At 41.8% G+C, this 23,247-nt stretch overlaps 1 protein-coding gene across 4 annotated transcripts in view; it reads right to left on the bottom strand.

Moving 5' to 3' along the window:
* Nucleotides 1-23,247, bottom strand: part of PGCKA1 (PDCD10 and GCKIII kinases associated 1) — an 82,593-nt gene that overhangs the window by 5,792 nt on the left and 53,554 nt on the right. For 2 of the 4 annotated variants that reach the window (XM_082838652.1, XM_082838653.1), the window contains one exon: nt 12,765-12,814. The gene's annotated coding sequence lies outside the window, so the exon portion shown is untranslated. Of the gene's footprint in view, nt 1-553; nt 1,097-12,764; nt 12,815-23,247 lie in introns of those variants that run through there. The other 2 variants (XM_082838654.1, XM_082838655.1) reach the window with 2 other exon arrangements.

Raw genomic sequence — 23,247 nt, 5'->3', positions numbered from 1 at the left:
GGGCTTTGGAGTGTTTGAGAGAGGGGCAGACTACAGGTCTTAATAATGTAATTGAAGCAATCGTGAGATGTGAATTACTGAAAAATGTCAGGCAGGTGGGTTCCAGAGTCGTAGGTAGGGAAGGTTTTCTTCTGGAAAGAAGAAAGAACGAAATAGGCTTGTCTTGAGCGACGCCTGGCTTTCCCAGCGTCTCTGAGGCTGACCAAGGTCATCCTGACCCTGAGGCACCCTCGCCAGGCTGGCTGGCTGTCCCCACCCTCTGCTGCTGGTGCTGTGGCCACACAAGCAACGTGCCCGGAAGTGAGATTACTGCTGAGATTTAAGAGCCCAACTCCAGAGCCTCTGCTTCCCTGTTTCTAGGAGAACAGACATGTCATCTGTGGCTTTCACCACCCACCCCTTTCCCTGGAAAACCACAGGATCTGTATTTTTCTTCAAAGCCATGTAGTTATAAAAGGTGTTTTGATGACTCTCCCCTTTCAAGTCAAGTTTACAGTCCCCCCCACCCCCCGCTGCCTCCCTTTAGGGTGCACCCCCTGGGGTTCCTACAGACCTGGTCCCGTACCCAGGGCCACGCTCTGTGCCTCTCTCTCCCCAGCCCAGTGGAGGCAGCCTCTTCCTGGTTAGAGGTCCTGCCCTCTCTCACCACGCTGTGTTTTCCTTCCCCAGCGACATTCCTTCTCTCAGTGAGATAGGCTCCAACATCCAAGGTTGAGTGACCGCTGACGAAAAGGGTGGGGACTAATGCATTTACACCCAACCCCTGCCCGCCTCTGTCTACAGTGATTCTTGTTTCTATGATGATTCCTAACATCAAAGCTGATCTGTTTCTCTTTTCATGTGTCCCTGCCACACCACATCTTGCTTTTAGCGAGGAGGTCTCCCATCTCCAGGTGCAAAAAGGAAATACTCCAGGTCCAGCGTGGCACACGGACATGGGGAAAAAAATATATGCTCTTCTGAAGTAAAACCGAATTCAAAACGGGCAGTCTGTCTCTTTCTCTCCCCCCTCACTTTGACAACATCTGGCTTAAAGGTGAGAACTCAGTTGTCTGGGGCCCTTTATTATGGAGCAGAATCAGAATTTGCTTTCTCTTTGGAGTGGAAAAGAGCAACAGAGAAGCAAAAGGCAAAGCCTTCGCAACCGTCATCTGGTTTGCACAGGAGAAAAGCAAACACCGCTAGGATGGTGTGACCACCCACTGCTGCCGCCTGCCTGCTCCTGGACTCCTGTGTTGGAGGTTGACTCTTGTCCTGTGTTCCGTGTTGAAATTACACAGTCCTGTGTTTGAAGACAGGCACGCTAAAGCCCCATCAGTTACTAGTCAAGTCCCCTTGCGGGAAAATCTGGTTTCACAAGGGAGTTAGTGATGAAGGTGGGGAGAAACGGGGAGACTGGGGGGAGGCAGGAGTTTTGCAACCAGACAGAGAAATTGACTGAGTATCCATCAGGAAGTCAAGGAATATAGAAAAAGGCTCAACCCAGCCGGAAAGGGCTGCCTCTGATTGTGATGATCTTAAAGAACGACAGGGACAGGTCAAATGGACACAGGACCAGCTGGCAGGGGTTCTACTGGCCAAATACAGAACAACATGAACATGAGAATAAATACTAACATAAAGGATTATAATCCATTGAATAAAACAAGGGTCTACGAATCCTTAGGATATAAATCTAAAAAGGGGAAAGCTCTGACTTACAAGTAGACGGTCAGCTAACAAACATACAAGGAATAATGGAACTAGAGAAATCACCATTTGACAACCATCACAGGAACAGTTGAGGTAAGCAAGAATCATCAACAGATGCTGAGACCAGCGGGTGAAAACTTGAGGAGAATGGGATATTTAGTCTCAAAGTAGCTCCCCACCACACGCTTAGGGGTAAAACAGTATCCTTACAGTGGAGAAACCTGGTTCACAGCACCTAAATCAAATAATCAAGGGTTAACATCGTGAGTAACGAGACTAGTCGGCAGCCTTGGATGTGAGGCACTGAGAACTTGGAGTCACTTCTGTGGTTTTTCTACCAAAAGAGTATAATCTGGATTGAAGCAGGAGGCAACGTTAAACACAAATTATGGGCTATTCTGCAAAACAACTGGTCTGTACTCTTTAAAGAGATGTAACTTTATGAAAAACAAAGACAGACTAAAGAACTATTCCAGATTAAAGGAGATGGACGAGACACGACAACCAAATGCAATCATGATCTTTTTGAAGAGGTCATTATTGACACAACTGGTGAAATCTGAATAGGTCTGTAGATTAGGTAGTAGTATTAAACCAATGTAAATGTCCTGATCTTGATTATTGGTCTGGAGTTATATAAAAGCATGCCCTTGTTCTTAGGAAATTCAGAGCAAAGTATTTAGGAGTAGAAGGGCATGGTACCTGTAACTTATTAAAATGATTCAGGAAAAAGATTGTGTGTGTATGTGTAGAGAAAGAGAGAAAAATAAAGCAAATGCTAACATTTGGGGACTGTGACTTTATGAGGGTCCTTTGTACTTTTCTTGCAACTTTTTAGTAAGTCTGATATGATGTCAAAACCAAAAGTTAAAAGGAAAAAAAATAGTGGGAAGTTTAAAAAAAAAAACCCACTAATCTGATGTCTGTTCTTGTTCTGCTTGTCTCCGGGCTAGGACCCATTACCTACAGGAAACCATTGCTACTAAGCTATTCCCTATAAGGAAGCACATGGAGAAAAGGAAAGGAGCTCATCAAAAGCCCACGGGCCTTTCTGGATTTAGCTGTCATTCTGAGTATGTACTAAAGACCTTTCCTCAATATCCAGCCCCAGGCACTAGAACACTGAAGGCAAAGATGCTTCCTGTCCTTGGGCTGCCCCATCTCAGAAGGGGACTTACAGTCTAGGGCATTGCTGTTCATCAGCTGTTGGCCTCCCTTACTGAACACAAGCCCCTCGCAGGCAACGCCTAATCCAGGGCAGCATCCAGCTTGCCTGGAGCACGTCACACCTGTTCTTCAAATAAAGGAATGATTGGTGAGTGACAGGTGTGAATGAATGAATGGTGAGTATGAGCTTTTTTTTTTTTTTTTTTTTTTTTTGGCGGTACACGGGCCTCTCACTGTCGTGGCCTCTCCCGTTGTGGAGCACAGGCTCCGGACACGCAGGCTCAGCGGCCATGGCTCACGGGCCCAGCCTCTCCGCGGCATGTGGGATCTTCCCGGACCGGGGCACGAACCCACATCCCCTGCATCGGCAGGCGGGCTCTCAACCACTGCGCCACCAGGGAAGCCTGAGTATGAGCTTTTATAAATTATTCCAGTAGAAGGTCTACCTTTTCCATGATCAAATCTCACTCCACCCAGTGGTCCAAAACCAAAAGCCAAGTGCATGACACGAACTGAGAGAGATGGGAGGAACCGTGGGTCCTCCTCCCAGCTTGGGAATTACAGTTATGTAATTCCAAGGGTCAAGGACAACCTGCTTCGAGGGCTCTAGTCAATGAATGAGTTTTCAGAGCAGCTTCTGGCAAGTGGTTTGAGTTGATAGAAGTTGGAGTGTTTGGAAGAGACATAATAAAATTAAACACTTAAATTTCAACTCCGTTTTGAAAAACCAACTTGCCAGTGTTTAGAAAACAGTCCAGGATTTCACCTTAATCTGGCCAGCAGGTAAAGTTGAAAAATATGTAGTGAGTCACTTCTGGGTACTGACCTCTTAGACTCAAGAGAACTGGATAAAAATAACTACCACACACTGAAGAGACCACCAGGTGCTTTATAAAAGAAATTAAAGACTGCCTGCCCAACTCCATAGACAGTATTGAATCTACAGTGGAAAAAGGACAAGAAGATAATTCTTGACTACTACCCAATCTCTTTCCTCAGCAGAATCATATCCTCCTTTCTGGGAAGACTTTGAAAACTCTCTGGGACAAAATTTTCTGGTGTGTTCCCTTTTCTCCTAAAGAGGTTGAACTTCAGTGATTTTGGAGAACTGGAAAGACTATAAGAAGACGGTTATTATCAGCACCATCAAATAGTTCACTGGATGCACTCCCAACAGTCAATGTGCTACCGTATGTGTATCAGCATCACTTAGGACTGGGTTTGATGGAATATTTGTGCAGAGGTGTGTTCAAACCCCTGCCAAAGGGTTCCCTGGTCAAACAGGTTTGGAAACTGCAGAGATGAAAGATGAACACATTCATAGTTATGAAAAAGAACGATTTCACCTTGTTTAACTCAGTATTTTCCAAAATTATTTGACCACAGAGCCTTTTTTTTCCCCATAAAAGATATTAACAACCAACAGAACTTGTGTTTTGTGGAACTTTGGGAAAAACAACTGTCATGACAGTCTAATTATCAGGAGGGGTTTTACGCCCCAAACTAATTATTGCCAGGTGGTGGTTGGTGTTTTGGTGAACTCAGCCAGGCAAAGTCTGTGCCAGGTGTGAGAAATCCACTTTCCAGCAGTGGCTTCATCATCAACCATGTGGATGTGGGAAAGCTGTGTAACCTCCTTATTCCTCAGTTTCTTTATCTGCCCAATGAGTCCATCACATCAAAGCTCTCTTCCAAATCTAACAATTGAAATGGTGAATCAGCGAAGGAAGGTTCCTCCCCTCATGACCCTCTCTCTGACTCGGCTCACACACCGTTATCATTGAACACCGAGACAAGGCAGGCACCAATATCACCGTTTTGCATGTGGGGAGCTCTGCTCAGTGGTGTGTGAACTATCCCATCCCAATACTGATGGGCTGCGTTTGGGTCCCAAGTCCACAGTCACCCCAACCCATGATCCTGACTGAATGCACAGAGCTTCTCCTCCTGTTTCCTTCCTTCAGGCCCCAAGTTCTCATCTCATTCCCTTAGGTCTGCAGCTCTTTGAAAATGTCTCCTTGGCTTCTTTGCCATAGGGTCCTGCCGACCAACGCCCTGGAGCCTTGAGATGGGGAGAGTGTGTGTAACAGCAACTTCCCTGGGAGGGGCGAGGACTCAGGTCAGGGGGACTCTGAGGGAGGAGGAGGTACACCTGCTGGACCTCCTTCACTGGGATGTGCTGGGGGAGTGTGTGTGTGTGTGTGTGGGGCAGGGCTGGGGTATGTGCATGAGGCGGGATGTATAAGCATCTGAGAAGATTTATCACACCAGCAAGTGAGCACAGCGGTTAAATGAATAATTTAGGGCCAGAGTTGTGGGTTCCAATTCTACCTCCACCATTTATTAGCTTTGTGACCTCTAGGCAAATTTCCTAGCCTCTGTGACCTTTAGCTGTCTAATCTGCAAAATGGGAATGATAACAGTTCCTGCTTATCAGGATTGTTTTGAAATTTAAATGAGATAAAAGTATGTATGGCATTTACTGTAATGTTTGGCATCCTGCCAGTACTTATTAATGATTACAAGTAGTTAACATTTGAGTGTTTAATATGCATCAAGTACTGTTTTAAGAAATTTCATTTCTCAAATGAAATTTAAGATTGAATGAATTGAATTGAATGAATCTTAGATTATTACTTTACAATAATCTTTTAAGGTGGAAACCAGTAATTATTATTATTATTATTTTGGCCGAACTGCGTGGCCTGTGGGATCTTAGTTCCCTGACCAGGGATTGAACCCGGGACACGGAAGTGAAAGCGCTGAGTCCCAACCACTGGACCACTAGGGAATTCCCTATTATTTTTTTAATTGAAGAGTAGTTTATTTGCAATATTACATTAGCTTCAGGTGTACAGTATAGTGATTCAATATTTTATAGATTGTACTCCATTTAAAGTTATCACAAAATAATGGTTATATTTCCCTGTGCTGTACAATAGATCCTCATTGCTTATCTATTTTATACATAATAGTTTTAATCCCATACCATTGTCTTGCCCCTCCCCACTTCCTTCTCCCCACTGGTAACCACTAGTTTGTTTTCTGTATCTGTGAGTCTGTTTCTCTATATTCGTTTGTTTTATTTTTTAGATTCCACATATATATGATATCATATATATCACATTTGTCATATGATATGTCATATGATATCATATTTATATATCAGTATTTGTCTTTCTCTGACTTCTTTCACTAAGCATCATACTCTCTACATCCATCCATGTTGTTGTAAATGAGTAAATGTAAATTTCATTCTTTTTTATGGCTGAATAATATTCCATTATATATATCACACCTTCTTTATCCATTCTTCTGTTGATGGACACTTAGGTTGTTTCCATATCTTGGCTATTGTAAACAGTGCCGCTGTGAACATTGGGATGCATAGATCTTTTCGAATTAGTGTTTTATTTTCTTTTTTGGATATACACCCTGGAGTGGAATTGCTGGGTCATATGGTAGCTCTATTTTTAATTTTTTGAGGATCTTCCATACTGTTTTCCATAGTGGCTGCACCAATTTACATTCCCACCAACACTGCACAAAGGTTGGGAGCCAGTATTTTATAGATAAGTAAATGGACATAAAAGTTGAAAGTGGTACAGTGTGGCTATTATTAATGCTGTTGTTATTGTTTTCATTATTATTAATACTTCCTGATTATATATTAATTATATAATATTTATATATTTCATATTATATTAATATAATACCTCTTGTAGGTTTTGTTGTTTTCTGAGTCCACTGCTTTACACAATAAGCAGCAGCTTGTGATCCATTAGCTTTTGCAAAAGGGAACTGGATCCTCTTGATTTGGGCTCTGATAGAATTTCATAGGTGTGGTTTCATCTATTGGCCACCAGATGGCAGTATATAGTGGTTATTTAATTTAATTTCAAGGGAAGGACTTGGTATGGGAAAGGCCTCAGACACAGAATTAAAGGCACAAATAGTGTAGGTGCTTTGCCAGGTGGTGAAGTTAGGGAGTAGGTGATGTGGTAAATATTCAGACAATTATTGTGTTAAGTCCTGGTGGCCATAGCACCGCCTTACGGCAGGGCTTCCTCCAGCTCTGGCTGGGCATGGGATTTATTCTGTAGTCTGGCCAGACCATGGCGGGGTCAAAAAACTCTGGCAATTCTATAGACACCTCTTTTCACACAAATGCGATCTGTCTTTCTGGACAATAATTCTGTGGAAGAGGCTTCAGGAGGAAGGAGCTGTGGAGGGGTTCAGTTTCTCCCGTGTTAGCTCTGCTGCTGCTGGGCCTGCCCATTTCACTGCTCCTTCTCTATGGCCATCCTTGTGCTGCCCCAGGCCCCGTGGGCTGCCCATGGTGTGAGCTGGTCTTGGGGCCCCATCTTCTGGATGAGGGTAAGTGGCCATGAATTAGGAGGTAAACATAAGCTATAAAATAAGTATGGCCCAATTTGAAAGTTTTTGTGGAAGAAGCTCATTATTTTTGATTTAAAATAAATTCAGAATATTGTGTTTGAAAAGGCAAAATTTGCATGAATTATTAGAATTAAACAGAAGGTTTTTTTTTTTTTTTTTTAGAGAGGAAAATGAATGTAAAGAAGGGAAAAAACCTGATATAAGCACGTGACAGTAGCTATAACAGAAGAAGATAGGGAATAAGACAGAAATTCTGTGAGGGTTGTTGAATAGAGTTATCATTCATCTTTTTGTTGTTGTTTACTTTAAAAAACTATTGATAGCAATTATGCCTGCATAGTTTATTTAAATTTTGTGAGTTTTTTACACTTATCTGCAGTAATATTTGTGTAAAAAGTCAAGTATCCATTTATACTTAGTGCTGATACTAAGCTCTCTATTCTGTGTCATTGATCTACTTTTGCCAAAACCACTGTTCTTATTACTCTAGGTTTGCAATAACAGAAAAAGTTCTTCTATCTTGTTTTCTTAAAAGATGTTTTTGGATATTTTTAGCTCTTTGCAATTTCATATAAATTTATTTTTTTAATTTAATTTTATTTATTTTTTTATACAGCAGGTTCTTATTAGTCCTCCATTTTATACACATCGGTGTATACATGTCAATCCCAGTCTCCCAGTTCATCCCACCCCCACCCCCACCCCCCGCCGCTTTCCCCCCTTGGTGTCCATACGTTTTTTCTCTACTTCTGTGTCTCAATTTCTGCTCTGCAGAAAATTTCCAATTCTGTTGGTAGCTTATGGTCAGCCCTCTAGACCAGTTCCTTCTCCCTGTACTCTTGGTGGGAACAGTTCTAGGGAAAGTTTGAGAAGCTATGCCCTATTCTCTGGACTGTAAACTCCTGGGAGTAGGCTCCTGTCTGGATCAGATGAGCTGCAGCTCATTATTGAATAAAGACTAGGGTGTATGGGTGACAGGGGCGGGGATCCTGGTGAGCACTTTGAGAGGCAGAGGGCACGGGGTCCATAAGACATCCTCCTGGGTCTGTGCCGGCAATAACTCTCATTTCTAACAAGCTCCCAGGGTGCTGATGCTGCCCTCTGGGGACCACACTTTGAGAGTTCCTGCTTTACGGCTTTATGGAAATGAAGGCAGGCAGGCCTCTTTGTTTTGCTATGTTGCTGGTTGGTCTAGGTGAGCTCTACTTAAAGGGGAAGGACTAACACCCTAAGAACGCTTGTGGCTTGGGAAGTTCCTGGCAACAGTGAGGTGGCTACAATTACCACTGGCCCCTTTTGGTGACTGATGATATGGCCCAAACCAAGTTGGCCAAAACTAATACCTGTAGTCAGTCATTACTGCCAATTGCACTCCCAACTGGTGCAGTTTACAATCCTGTTAGGTTTCTAAAAATTCTGTCTGTTTTTCAGAATTTGCTTTTTAACAGTTTTTAATTTATGTTATTTTATCCTTCTCTATGGGCGTTATAACAGGAAAAAGTTAAAATAAACCACCTGTCCAATAATAGGGGGTCAATCTGGACAACCTAAATGTTTACTAACTGAGGAATAGATGAAACAAACCCAAGACATTGGGCTGGTCCACTGCCTGTCTGCTCTTAGACTGGTCCCTGCCCCTCGCCCACTCAGTTTCTCAAGGCACCGTAATGCTGACGAACCCTTGCCCTCTGGATCGGGGTAGTCCCACCAGTGGAAGGTGCTGGTGGAAGACTAGAGGGGGAGGATGGGGGATGTCAAGGTATATTTCCCTTTCTCTCTACTTCGGACAGTTCATCCTGGTAGTGGCCAGATCTCCTCCACAGCAATAGATACCCAAGAGCCCCACCCTCCATGGTGCCAGATAGAAGCATGGTGCCTCACCATGGCTCCAGCCATTGCCCCAGCATCTGGTTCTGTGTCTCATCCTGGGGTGGTAATGTCTCCCTGCCTCGACCATCTCTGTGTTGCCTCACCATCTCATTTGGTTTCCCAGCTCTTCCAATACCCACATAACCCACTGATTATAACGTCCCTCTGTCTGAAAGGAAGAGTTCCCATTCCTGGCTGGACCTTGCCTAATACAAATAATATCCTGGTCAAAGGCTTTCTAGCTAAGTTATTAAGTAATATACAATAACAGCATTGGACTCTGCAAAAATTGGTATTATCTATTGTATAGGTTGCTGCTTGTTGCATACCTGACATGGGAGGGGGTGTCCACAGTGGCTGGGGAAGGGACTTTAGCCCCTCCATCAACTCCATCAAGTTCTCGTCCCTTTCCCACCCAAAATCAGTTTGTTTGCTGTGTAATGTAACTTCCAGACAAGTCTCCTATCTTCCCTTCCAAGCTCTTAAACTCTTCCTATATATATTCTAAAACTGCCACTGGAGAATGCATAGGGGACACATGGACCTTCGCATAATCTCGTGAAAGTACTCAACATCATTCACGCGTGTGGGTGACGGCGGTTAATATACATTTTGATGTTCCTCACGTCTACTAAAGTACGAAGGGTATCTCCTATTATTCACATGGGCACCTGGCCGTATTAACCCATTCCCCATTATCAATGTAGTGGCAGGAAGTTTATTTTTAATATGCCCCTAAAGCCTTCAGTGAGTCTCTAATTCAACAGTTTAAGACAGAGTTGGTAATCCAGATATCACCATGTGCTTATCAATTGCTTTTGAAGTATGCCTTGAGGAAGTCAAGCAGATTATCACAGACAGCTCTGAAGTGAACGAGACGTTATAGAGAGCTCAACTAATCACGTACGCAATCTCACTTAAAATGACAATTTATCATCAATGATACGGGCTTAGGTATTTACCCTGAATTCGACTACTTGGGTAGAATCTTGTTCACTGATGAACCAATATACCATATCACTGGACACCAAACCAAACCAGATCATTATCGGGGATACATGACCACAGCACCAAGATTGAGACCCAACTGAAGATGGGGGCAGGCCATGACCTTCTGGGTGTTTTTTAGTTTCAGGGAGTATGAACAAGTACACTTTGGAGAATCTTCAGATGGTACAAACAGAGTGTATTTGAGAAGAGGATTTCAAAAATTTGAAGTGAAGATGACGTGTTTTCACTTAACACGTGCAGTTCTATGTCTTTTTCATGTGGGATTCAGTGGCCCCCTTCCTTCGTACTCTTGACCACCATAGTGACCGTATCATCTGACAAAACTCATCTCAACTCAGCTTGGGGCTGATCTTGACTCTGGCTGATTGGAAGTTCAGCATCACCAATCTTTAGTAGAGAATCTGCTTAAAAACATCCGAGACACTCTTGCACTACTGCATGGTTGATTTCATTTTTACGGCCACGTTAACAGAAGGACTGGTCAAAGTACACGTATAAAATCATATATGGGTTCAGAAGAAGAGGAGGAAGAATTTTAAGATCCAGGACACAGAAGACAGTCTATTGTAATGAAGGGAGTGGGCTCTGGAGTCAAAATCTGGACTGGCCTGTTCTAAGCTGGATGACCTTGAGTAAGCTGCTTAACTTCTCTGAATCTCAGCTTTGCCAACCATTAGACAGGGGAAACAGTAACATCTAATTGTGCAGGGTTCCTATGAGAATCACATGGCTTACACACGTGACGGGCTTGGCAAAGTATGACTGGCAAGTAGTAGGTTCTTAGTAAATGTGGGCTGCTCTCATCTTCACGGCCATTGTCCATGAGAATATTATGTAACCACTGGCTTAATGACTTTTAGACACTGTGAATAGAAATGGGTGATGTTCTGACCAAATTCTCCCTGAAACCGCGTGGGAATTAGGCGTGTCTCCAACACACAGTATGTCTCCAACACTGATAAGCAGCCTTATCTGGGAGGTGGGAGAAGTCTGGGAGAAACCTGAAGCATTTAGAAAAAGTTAAGTTCTGGAAATGATGAGGAAGTTGCAGAGGAGGCGACGTGGGGAGACGTTTATATAATACAGTCTTGTAAAGCTATAAATAATGATAGCTTTAAAAGCAAGCACAGCTCAGGGCTGGATGCTTACAGTGAAGTAGTTCTGGGTAATTCCCAGTATCCTAGATGCCCAAACCTCAGCGAATCTTAGAGAACATCCTACCACCCAACCACCTTATTTTATAAATGTGCTTCTGGACTCAAGGCTGGAAGCATGGACTGGTCAGAGGACAAGAAAATACAGATTGTCCCATGTTTGCAGAAAACCCTGTATGTGCAGAATTGGGTCACCAATGTTTCTCTGAAGTACAGTAAAAATAGTTTTTGCACTTGAAAAGACTGAGCATGGTTCTGAGGTCTCCAATATCCCTGAGCACTTAACTGAGGACAAGACACTCTGCTAGTAACTAGGACACAAAGAGGGAGAGACCTCCGCAGTTTGTTAAAGGGCTCACCACCCATCATTCATGTGCCAAGTGTTTCCTGAGCACCTATTACGTACAGGTACTGAACTCGATTCCAGGGAGCTGAAAAGAGTTCACAGTCTAGCAAGGAAGACAGACATACAAATACATGACTAATAGAGTATTAAAAGTATGAGATTAAACTATGTCATGTAACATGTTACATAAGGCAAGGAGCACCTGAGTAATCTTGGGAAAAGACTGGAGAAGACTTGTGGCCACAGGTGAGCAGATAATGGGGCTGGTGGGGTTCTGGACCACATTCCAGGGGATGCTACCACTTACACTCTCTTTCTTAGTAAGCCCACTCTTTTCTCTATGTGTGCACCACCCTTGCCTTGTCCTAAAACATTATCACTTTTTTCTTACCTGAATTTACCGCAAAATCCTCTTGTCTCCTGCATCCACCTGTGTCTTCTAAAATAATACATTTGCCACATGGAAGTCACATGATCTAAGTCACATAAATCTGAATCTTATCATTTCCCCGGGCCTAAAACTTTTCAAAGGTGTCTAAGACCCTCAGGATATTTAATAACATAGAATAATGAAGATGATGATAAAAACAGCAAACTTACACAGAGCTTCCTATGTACCAGGTGTTAATCCACGTGCTTTAGGTGTACAATTGGTCCTCATCATTTGTGGATTCCATAGCTGTGAATTTATCTACTGGCTAAAATTTAACTGTAAGTCCCAGATGAATAATTGCTGTGTTTTGGGGGTCATTTTTGGGCATGTGCGGAATGGTGAAAACTTGGAGTGGCCTGAGGTGCACGTTTCTAGCTGAGCTCAAACAAGGTAACACTCAGCCTTTTTGATTCAGCCCCATATTGTAAACCTTTCAGTGTGAAGACTTGTATGGTCATACCATTTGTCCCGTTTTAGAACTGTATCCCCTAAACAACAAAAGTAAAAAGGAAATAACAGAATTCTACTCAAACCTGAATGAGTCAGAAAGAATAGACTTTGGGGATTGCTCTGTCTACTGGCTTTAATGTTTCAGGTAATAAGAACTGTAGTGGAAGACCGAATAATATAAAATGTAATGGAAAGTGGAAAGAACAGACTTTCTTCCCAAAGCACACAAAAAAGAACAGCTTACCTGTTGTGGAGATCGTCCATTAGGTTTCTCTAGAAGTTTAACTTCTCTTCCTGCAACCAAAAAAAAACAAAAAAGAAAGTTGAAAACTGAGGTTTACAAGTTGCCTCCTTTTTACAGCCAAGTTGCATCTTGAAAGCCACAGCAGAAAGCATTTCCTGAGAGGCCCAGGCAGTGATGTGCGGGAAAAGAATTCCTGGCCTAGAACATTTAGCCCAGGCAGCCAAGGGCTTTGAAATTTGCCAGCCTGAGTTTGCAGCCCAGCTTCTGATACTCAATTAATGATCAATGAACAATTTACCCAAATGTCAGTGTTGCATCTCTAACATATTATAGTGAGATTTAAATGGCACAACGGGAAAGCTGCTTATCACATGCTAGGCATGTTGGAATGGTTCAATAACCAGAAGCTATTGTTAGTTGTTTCTGTTGATAAACATTACATGACAATACACCTCTTCTCTGATGGGTAAAGTTTCAACTAAGCAGAAAAATAATTCAAGGAATTTACTTCTTGGAGACATATCAAACAATCAAAGTTTCAATGAATATATGCATAATATTTCAATAAAATTATTAGAATAATTCACTATACATAGACAAAACTTTTCAGAGAAATGCTCTTATCCCACTTCCAAGTAAACTACCTTTTGGGATAATGAATTCTGCCTTAAATGTATCATATAACATTAGAATGGTTATATCCTTTTGGAAATTCAATTTCATTTTCTGTCAGCAATGTCTTTTCACTCAGTATTACTTCTTACTGTTTCCTAATTCCTTAAAATCTAATACATTGCTCAAATGTCACATGAATGTTATTCTTAATTTTTACCACAACTCAAATATTATTTGAAAAGGAAGACACAAGAAAGACAAAATCCAGGCCTTCAGAGAGCTAGCCATCTGTTGGGAAGGGCAAGGAGACAAGAAAAGGTTAGGTTACAAATCACTAAAATATTAGGCAGGGCGCACATAACGCCACCGAAGGAACACAAGAGCTGAGGGGGTGCAGGATTGGGAGGTTGTGTAACTGGGCTGACAGCACCTGAACTATGCATTCATAGAAAGACGGGAAGAACTGTGGCAGATAGAAAAATGATGATGGTGAAGTGCGGAGGGAGGGCCTTCTAGGCAGAGGGAATGTGACAAAGAGAAGTCAGGAAAGGATGGGGTATTATTTAGTCACCAGATAATTCAACCCCTACTGTGTGTCAGGCACCACCAAACTGCAGTGAATGGGACACCATGCTGTGTGCCCTACAAAATGACAGCCCTATGTGCGGGAGAGTGAATACTCTGGATTGGCTGGTGTTTAAAGAACTTGGAACTTGCCATGCGGTTGCTAGACAGATATTACAACTTTCCTACAAGTGTTTTGTAGGAAACCAACGGGATGTGGCAATTCAGAGTTGCAGGTGAGAACCTCCTTAGAGTGAGGGACGGACCTTTGAAGAGGGAGCATTTAAACTGGGACCCAAAGAATGAGATGGAACCAGGCATGCAAAGAACAGCTCTCAACAAGTCACTCCCCTTTAAGAAGCCTTAACTGGCTCTGCATTGCCTACCAATCTTTAATGGCCCCAGCTAGGCATCCAAGACCTGCCACAATATGGTACCAATTGGCCTTCCTAGATTATCCCTGAAACTCCTCTAGCCACTACTATTTCCGGCCAACCTGGATTTTTCACTGTTTTCTAAACATGTCTATATACACTTTTTCTTATTTCTATACCTTTGCACATATTGTTTCCCCCAGTTGGCATGCCTCCATGCCCATTGGTATTTTGCAGAATTCTACTGATCCTTCAAAACTCCTTCAAAACTCCATGAAGATTTAAAAAAAATCCCACCTAAAGGTAATTACTCCATTCTTTTAATTTCTACAGAAACTGGACGGCTCTGATCACTTTCTGCCTTGGATTACAGTGTAGGTACACCTCGTTTTATTATTATTATTATTATTTGCGGTACGCGGGCCTCTCACTGCTGTGGCCTCTCCCGCTGCAGAGCACAGGCTCCAGACGCGCAGGCCCAGCAGCCATGGCTCACGGGCCCAGCCGCTCCGCGGCACGTGGGATCCTCCCAGACCGGGGCACGAACCCGCGTCCCCTGCATCCGCAGGCGGACTCTCAACCACTGCGCCACCAGGGAAGCCCCTGTGATTAGTGATCTTTGATGTTACTATTGTAACTGTTTTGCAGAGCCACAAACTGCAGCCATGTGAGACAGCGAACTTAATTGATAAATGTTTGTGTGTTCTGTTTCACCAACCAGCTGTTCCCCATTCTCCCCTTTTCAGGCCTCCCCATTCCCTGAGACACAGCAATATTGAAATTAGGCCAGTTAATAACCTTGCAGTGGTCCCTAAGTGTTCAAGTGAAGGGAAGAGTCACACGTCTCTCACTTTAAATCAAAAGCTAGAAATGATCAAGCTTAGTGAGGCAGGCATGCCAGAAGCTCAGAGAGGCTGAAAGCTAGGCTTCCTGTACCAGTTAGCCAAGTTGTAAATGCAAAGGAAAAGTTCTTGAAGGAAATTAAAAATGCTACTCCAGTGAACACATGAATGATAAGAAAGTGAAACAGGCTTATTGCTGATATGGAGAAAGTTGTAGTGGTCTGAGTAGAAGATCAAATCAGCCACCACAGTCCCTTAAGCCAAAGCCTAACCCAAGGCAAGGCTCTAATTCTCTTCAATTCTGTGAAGGCTGAGAGAGGTGAGGAAGCTGCAGAAGAAAAGTTTGAAGCTGGCAGAGGCTGGTTCGTGAGGTTTAGGAAAGAAGCCGTCTCCATAACATAAAAGTGCAAGGAGAAGCAGCAAATGCTGATGTAGAAGCTGCAGCAAGTTATCCAGAAGATCTAGCCAAGACACTTAATGAAGGTGGCAACACTAAACACCAGATTTTCAACGTAGATGAAAAAGCCTTACATTGGAAGAAGATGCCGTTTGAGACTTTCATAGCTAGAGAGCAGTCAATGCTTGGCTCCAAAGCTTCAAAGGACAGGCTGCCCCCCTTATTATGGGCTAATGCAGCTGGTGACTTTAAGGTGAAGCCAATGCTCATTTACCATTCCGAAAATCCTAGGGCCCTCAAAAGTTACGCTCAATCTACTCTGCCTGTGCTCTATACATGGAACAACAAAGCCTGGATGACAGCACATCTGTTTACAATATGGTTTGCTGACTATCTTAAGCCCACTGTTGAGACCTACTGCTCTGAATAAAGATTCCTTTCAAAACATTATTGCTCATTGACAATGCACCTGGTCACCCAAGAGCTCTGATGGAGATGTACGACGAGATTAATGTTGTTTTCATGTCTTCTAACACAACATCCACTCTGCAGCCCATGGATCAAAAAGTAATTTTGACTTTCTAGTCTTATTATTTAAGAAATATGACTTGAAAGGCTGTTATAACTCCCATACACAGTGATTGCTCTGATGGATCTGGGCACAGTCAGTTGAAAAGTCTGGGAAGGATTCACCATTCTAGATGCCGTTAAGAACATTTGTGATCCACGGGAAGATGTCAAGATATCAACATACACAAGAGTGTGGAAATAGTTGATCCCAACCCTTGTGGATGACTTTGAGGGGTTCAAGACTTCAGCGGAGGAGAGGGTGCAGAGAAAAGGGAACCCTCTTACACTGTTGGTGGGAACATAAATTGGTGCAGCCATCATGGAGAACAGTATGGAGGTTCCTTAAAAAACCAGAAATAGAGTTACCATGTGATCAGCAATCCCACTCTTGAGCTTATATCTGGAGAATACTCTAACTCGAAAAGATACATGCACCCCAATGCTCATTGCAGCACTGTTTACAATAGCTAAGACATGGAAGCAACCTAAATGTCCATCAAAAGAGGAATGGATAAAGAAGATGTGGTACATACAGTGGAATACTATTCAACCATAAAAAATGAAATAATGCCATTTGCAGCAACATGGATGGACCTAGAGATTATCATACTAAGTGAAGTAAGCCAGACAGAGAAAGACAAATATCATATGATATTGCTTATATGTGAAATGTCAGACAAAGATCATATGATATCACTTATATGTGGAATCTAAAAAAATGATACAAATGAACTTATTTACAAAACAGAAAATGACTTACAGACATAGAAAACAAACCAAAGGAGAAAGGGAGGGGAGGGATAGATTTGGAATTTGGGATTCCAAATTCCAGACTACTATATATAAAATAGATAAACAACAGGGACCTACTGTATAGCACAGGGAACTATATTCAGTATGTTGTAATAACCTATGATGGAAAAGAATCTAAAAAAGTATATATATATATATATATATACACATACACACACACGTGTAACTGAATGTACACCTGAAACACTGTAAATCAACTATACTTCAATAAAAAAATAATGAGAGAGCAACAATAAAACGTTCTTGGAAATTAAAACAAGACAGCAAACATGAATATTTCAATGGAGAGTCTAGAAGAGAAACATGAGAAAATCTCATATAAATTCGCAAAGGAGATAAAGACATGAAGAATTAAATAGAACTGACATAAAAGTAAAGCTCCTACAGGCTTCAAGAAAGAAAAAAAACTGATCATATACAAAGAGCTGGGGATCAGAATGGTTTTAGACTTCTTAAACACACACACACAAACACACACACACACACATTATTCTGAACTTGGCCAAACCACCAATGAAGTGAGAGGGTACTATAAAGACATTTTCAGATAAGAAAGGTCTCAAAAATTTTACCATTCATATACCTTCCCCTCCTGGGAAGGAGGCTATTAGAAGATGTAACAAACAAATGAGGTAGTAAACCAAGAGCGGAAGACAAGGAATACAGGAGATAGGGCATTAAACACAGGAGAGGGACAAAAGTAACCCCCAGGACGATGGTGATGGGAGACCCCAGAATGCCAGCAACGTGCACAGCCTGGAGGACAGCTCATTCTGACTGGAGAAGATGAGAAGGCTCTGGGCAGTTTTCTTTTAAGAGATCAAACTGATAGAATCACTGAAGTGTCCCAAAGAGAAAGATATATATACAATAGGGAAAGACTTTGGGGTCAAATCAGTGGTAAGGATGTAGAATACTGAACAGATGAAAAAAATGAGCCATTTGTTACCTTCAGAGAAAAAGATGTTCAGGAAAGGAAATGTAATTATACTTCCCTACCTGGCTTAGCTGTGAACTGCATTTACATAGTTATAATAAATACTAGTTATTCATCTAACTAAAACTGGAGGGGGGCGTTCAGTAGGGAGTGGGAACATTTCTTACGTGTGGTGGGGCAAGGGGTGGAAGCTGAACCATCTTTTACCACACTGGAAGATATAATGTCTGAAACACTAAAAAAAAAAAAAATCAAGAAGTGGTAATAGAAACATTCATTTAGAGAAACTGAGGCAAATAACCAAAATAATCAGTGAAAGAAGTGAGTTCCTTTGAGGAAAGAAAGATGTGTTCACGAGTAAGCAGTCTGGGCTTTATCTGAAGATTTGGGAACCAATTTAGTCCTAAGAGCAAAGTCGTGAGAAAGGGTAAACCAGATGATAGCAAGCGATAACAATGATGCTTTAGAAAAAAGCTGACTCCCATCCATTTATTTAACCTACATCAATTATTTAATGTCTAGTACCGTGGGCCAGGTCATGTGCTAAGAAGAGATGGTTTAGCAGGATGAACTGCTTACAGCCTGGTGGGGTGGGCAAACAAAAATAAATAATTACGATCCAGTGACATAATAGAGCTTAGAGGCAAAGCATCATGACAAGGTGGGGACCAGCAATCAACCTGTCAGAATATTCTAGAGCCACACAGCCCAATATGGTAACTACTAGCCATAGGTGGCTATTTAAATTACTAAAAATTAAGTACATTAAAAGTTCAGTTCCTGGTTACACCAGCCAGCCACATTTCAAGTGCTTGAAAGCCACATGTGGCTAGTGGCTATCGTATCAGACAGGGTAGACACAGAACATTTTTCTCATCACAGAAAATTCTGTTAGATGGTACTGGTCTACAGGTTCTTAAATGGTGATTTTTATAGTGTTTTCAAGTACATCAAACCCCTGAAGGGATCACATTCCATGGGTCTATTAGTAAGTAGAGCCTTGCTGAGTTTGATATTTAACTAGTTATCTGTACACGGAGTGGAATTTTTACTCCAAGTTTAGTTTTCAATTGGAGCCACGGGTGGAACTAGAAACGGGTCTTTCTTACATGTCCTGATACTGTTTGATCACAGATGTTGAGGGCAAGTGCTGCTGGTGACTAATAGTCTTTGAGCCTTTGGGAAAGCACTTTTGTGTCGTGAAAAGAGGGGAGAGTTCTGGAGAACTCAGAAACTCCTGAGTTTGAATTTTAGCTCCACTACTTATAGCTGTGTGGCCTCAAGCAAATCTCTCAACCTCTCTGGGCCTTTGTTTTTTCAGATGCCAGGTTTATAGATAACGCAGGAATCAGGATAAGCCGGTGGCAGAAGCACAAAAGTGGCAGCTGCTATTCTTCTCGTCATTCTTAATCTACAGGTGAAGAGGGGCCCTCAGTGAAGATGAGGGCTGACTCTCCGCACCTCTTATTTCTTCTCATCACTACCCTGATTTCTGGCTTTTGCGGAAGGATCTATCATTGACCAGGAACTTTAGTACCTATGAGAGGAAGAGGAATTTAAGTTCAAAGAAGGGCAAGAGGAAGAAGGGGGAAGGGTACTGGCATTTACCCAAAGCCCAGGACATGCCAGCGTCCACCCGCAGGTACTACGTGTCATTCTATAAACCCTCCCAAGGTCGAGGGGAAGCTGAAGGGCATGAGAAGGTGGCTGGAGGGGAAGAGGTTTGTGGGTGGTGAAAAAGGAAGCATGGTCACACGTAAACCCACAGGAGTTAGGTAGAGGAGGGCTGCGAATGCCATGCTCAGGGCCCGGCTTGATGAGATTCGCAGTTCACAATAATAAACGGCGGCAACGCGTGGGACTCACAGTGGGCCGAGAGCACAGGTGGCCGAGGGGAACTGAGCCAGCCTGTGACTTACCCACAGACAGGTTTGCATTCAGAACTTACACCATACAGTCCATCTCTGTTGCCTTCTTTAACTTCCATGAGAAGAAACACAAAGTTTCTCCCCAAGTGGAGTTAAATTCTAAACATGATAAGCCGGAGTTGGCACCAACGCTGGTTGCCAGAATTAACTTTTCCTTGTAATTTGTAAATGCATTCAGGCTTGTTTTCGGGTCTCCTTTTATGGGCTTCCCCCCACCCCCACCTCTCAAGCAGGGCCAATATGTGAATAGAAAGAAAAGATCTCCAGCTGGGCTCCTTTCTCCGAACTAGCTTTGCAAGCTTTGCAGCATCTTCCTTGGATACGATTCAGCTGGGGGCTTTCCCTGTATTCCAAGACGAATTCCTGCATCCTCACACAGGGGCCCTTTGTTGTCTGAGGTTATAAGAAGCTAACCACTACTTTGCACAAGGAAATATCTTTTCCCAGTGCGAAGTAATGATCAAAGAGGAATGCCATTTAAACCAAGGGAAAACAAAACCGTGATTGATATCTAGAATCTCGACGGAAAAAAAGAACGACCCTAGTTACTTCACTAAAGCATGGTCATCTGCAGTATAAAGTGTAAAATTCACTCATCTATTGATGGATTTTAAAGTTTAGTCCTTGGTACAAAGTCTAAGTACTTTTTTTAAGTATAAAAACTTTTTTTTTCTTTTGTAGCTGCTCTGCTCATAAATATCTCCAATCTTTTCCAAATGCTTAAAGAACTTTTCTCATTAAAAAAAGATGTTTGTATGTATACATATTTATATGTAAAATACATATATATAAAATAGATGTGATTATACACAAACATGCACAAATCATACAAAGTTTGGGAAAAGGGAAGAAAAAAGCCAGCTGTAATCATAGCAATCTAACCTGTGTTAGATGCTCAGTATTTTCCCCAGGATTTGTTTTAGTTTATGTCCATCTGCATACCTGTTTTTTTTAACATCTTTATTGGAGTATAATTGCTTTACAATGGTGTGTTAGTTTCTGCTCTATAACAAAGTGAATCAGTTATATATATATACATATGTCCCCATATCTCTTCCCTCTTGTGTCTCCCTCCCTCCCACCCTCCCTATCCCACCCCTCTAGGTGGTCACAAAGCACCAAGCTGATCTCCCTGTGCTATGCAGCTGCTTCCCACTAGCTATCTACTTTACATTTGGTAGTAGACATAAATCCATGACACTCTCTCACTTTGTCCCAGCTTACCCTTCCCCCTCCCCATGTCCTCAAGTCCATTCTCTAGTAGGTCTGCATCTTTATTCCCGTCTTGCCCCTAGGTTCTTCATGACCTTTTTTTTTTTTTAGATTCCATATATATGTGTTAGCATACGGTATTTGTTTTTCTCTTTCTGACTTACTTCACTCTGTATGACAGACTCTAGGTCCATCCACCTCACTACAAATAACTCGATTTCGTTTCTTTTATGGCTGAGTAATATTCCATTGTATATATGTGCCACATCTTCTTTATCCATTCACCTGTTGATGGACACTTAGGTTGCTTCCATGTCCTGGCTACTGTAAATAGAGCTGCAATGAACATTTTGGTACATGACTCTTTTTGAACTATTGTTTTCTCTGGGTATATGCCCAGTAGTGGGATTGCTGGGTCATATGGTAGTTCTATTTGTAGCTTTTTAAGGAACCTCCATACTGTTCTCCCTAGTGGCTGTATCAATTTACATTTCCACCAACAGTGCAGGAGGGTTCCCTTTTCTCCACACCCTCTCCAGCATTTATTGTTTCTAGATTTTTTGATGATGGCCATTCTGACTGGTGTGAGATGATATCTCACTGTAGTTTTGATTTGCATTTCTCTAATGATTAATGACGTTGAGCATCCTTTCATGTGTTTGTTGGCAATCTGTATGTCTTCTTTGGAGAAATGTCTATTTAGGTCTTCTGCCCATTTTTGGATTGGGTTGTTTGTTTTTTTGATATTGATCTGCATAAGCTGCTTGTAAATTTTGGATATTAATCCTTTGTCAGTTGCTTCATTTGCAAATATTTTCTCCCATTCTGAGGGCTGTCTTTTCATCTTGTTTATGGTTTCCTTTGCTGTGCAAAAGCTTTGAAGTTTCATTAGGTCCCATTTGTTTATTTTTGTTTTTATTTCCATTTCTCTAGGAGGTGGGTCAAAAAGGATCTTGCTGTGATTTATGTCACAGAGTGTTCTGCCTATGTTTTCCTCTAAGAGTTTTACAGTGTCTGGCCTTTCATTTAGGTCTTTAATCCATTTTGAGTTTATTTTTGTGTATGGTGTTAGGGAGTGTTCTAATTTCATTCTTTTACATGTAGCTGTCCAGTTTTCTCAGCACCACTTATTGAAGAGGCTGTCTTTTCTCCACTGTATATTCTTGCCTCCTTTATCGAAGATAAGGTGACCATATGTGCATGGGTTTATCTCTGTGCTTTCTATCCTGTTCCATTGATCTATATTTCTGTTTTTGTGCCAGTACCATACTGTCTTGATTACTGTAGCTTTGTAGTATAGTCTGAAGTTAGGGAGCCTGATTCCTCCAGTTCTGTTTTTCTTTCTCAAGATTGCTTTGGCTATTCGGGGTCTTTTTTGTTTCCATATAAATTGTGAAATTTTTGTTCTAGTTCTGTGAAAAATGTCAGTGGTAGTTTGATAGGGGTTGCATTGAATCTGTAGATTGCTTTGGGTAGTATAGTCATTTTCACAGTGTTGACTCTTCCAATCCAAGAACTACATACCTGTTTTACACAATATATAAACAACTTCACGTCCCGCTATTTTCCCCTTTAACATTATGTTTCAAGCCTTTCCCATGACAATCCATAATGTTCATAATGATTGTTTTATTTTTAAAATTTTTTTAAAAGATTTTTTTGATGTGGACCATTTTAAAAGTCTTTATTGAATTTGTTACAATATCGCTTCTGTTTTATGTTTTTTTGGTTTTTTGGCCACAAGGCATGTGGGATCTTAACTCCCTGACCAGGAATTGAACCTGCACCCCCTACATTGAAAGGCGAAGTTTCAACCACTGGGTCGCCAGGGAAGTCCCCACAATGATATTTTTAAATGGCTGCAAATTATTCCAATTAATTATTATATAATTAATAATGGAAGATATATTATGCCAGCTAATTAACCATTTTTCTCTATCGCTTAACATTTTTGGAACTTTCCTTTTTCAGTAAAGTTACCCTCCTTGCAGTTTCCAAGTTCAATGTCTATGGTGCTGACTATAAACTTTACATAACTGTAACGTGTGACATGATTTTGATTTTCTTGCCTTTCCATTTCCTAATTTTCTTCTGATACAAAGTAAAGATGATCTATAGGACCCAGTCATTAGAGACAGCCAGGAGGCTGTTTCTCCATCATAAACCAGGAAATGCTGGATCTGCAAGGCATCACCGCTCTTCAAATTCAGAGCTCTATATGGGTAAAAGAC

The sequence above is a fragment of the Leucopleurus acutus genome (genome assembly GCF_964270905.1).
Source record: "Leucopleurus acutus genome assembly, chromosome: 4".
In the NCBI taxonomy this organism is placed as follows: domain Eukaryota; kingdom Metazoa; phylum Chordata; class Mammalia; order Artiodactyla; family Delphinidae; genus Leucopleurus; species Leucopleurus acutus.
Note: the sequence above shows the minus strand (reverse complement) of the source record. Positions and strands in the feature narration are given on the sequence as shown.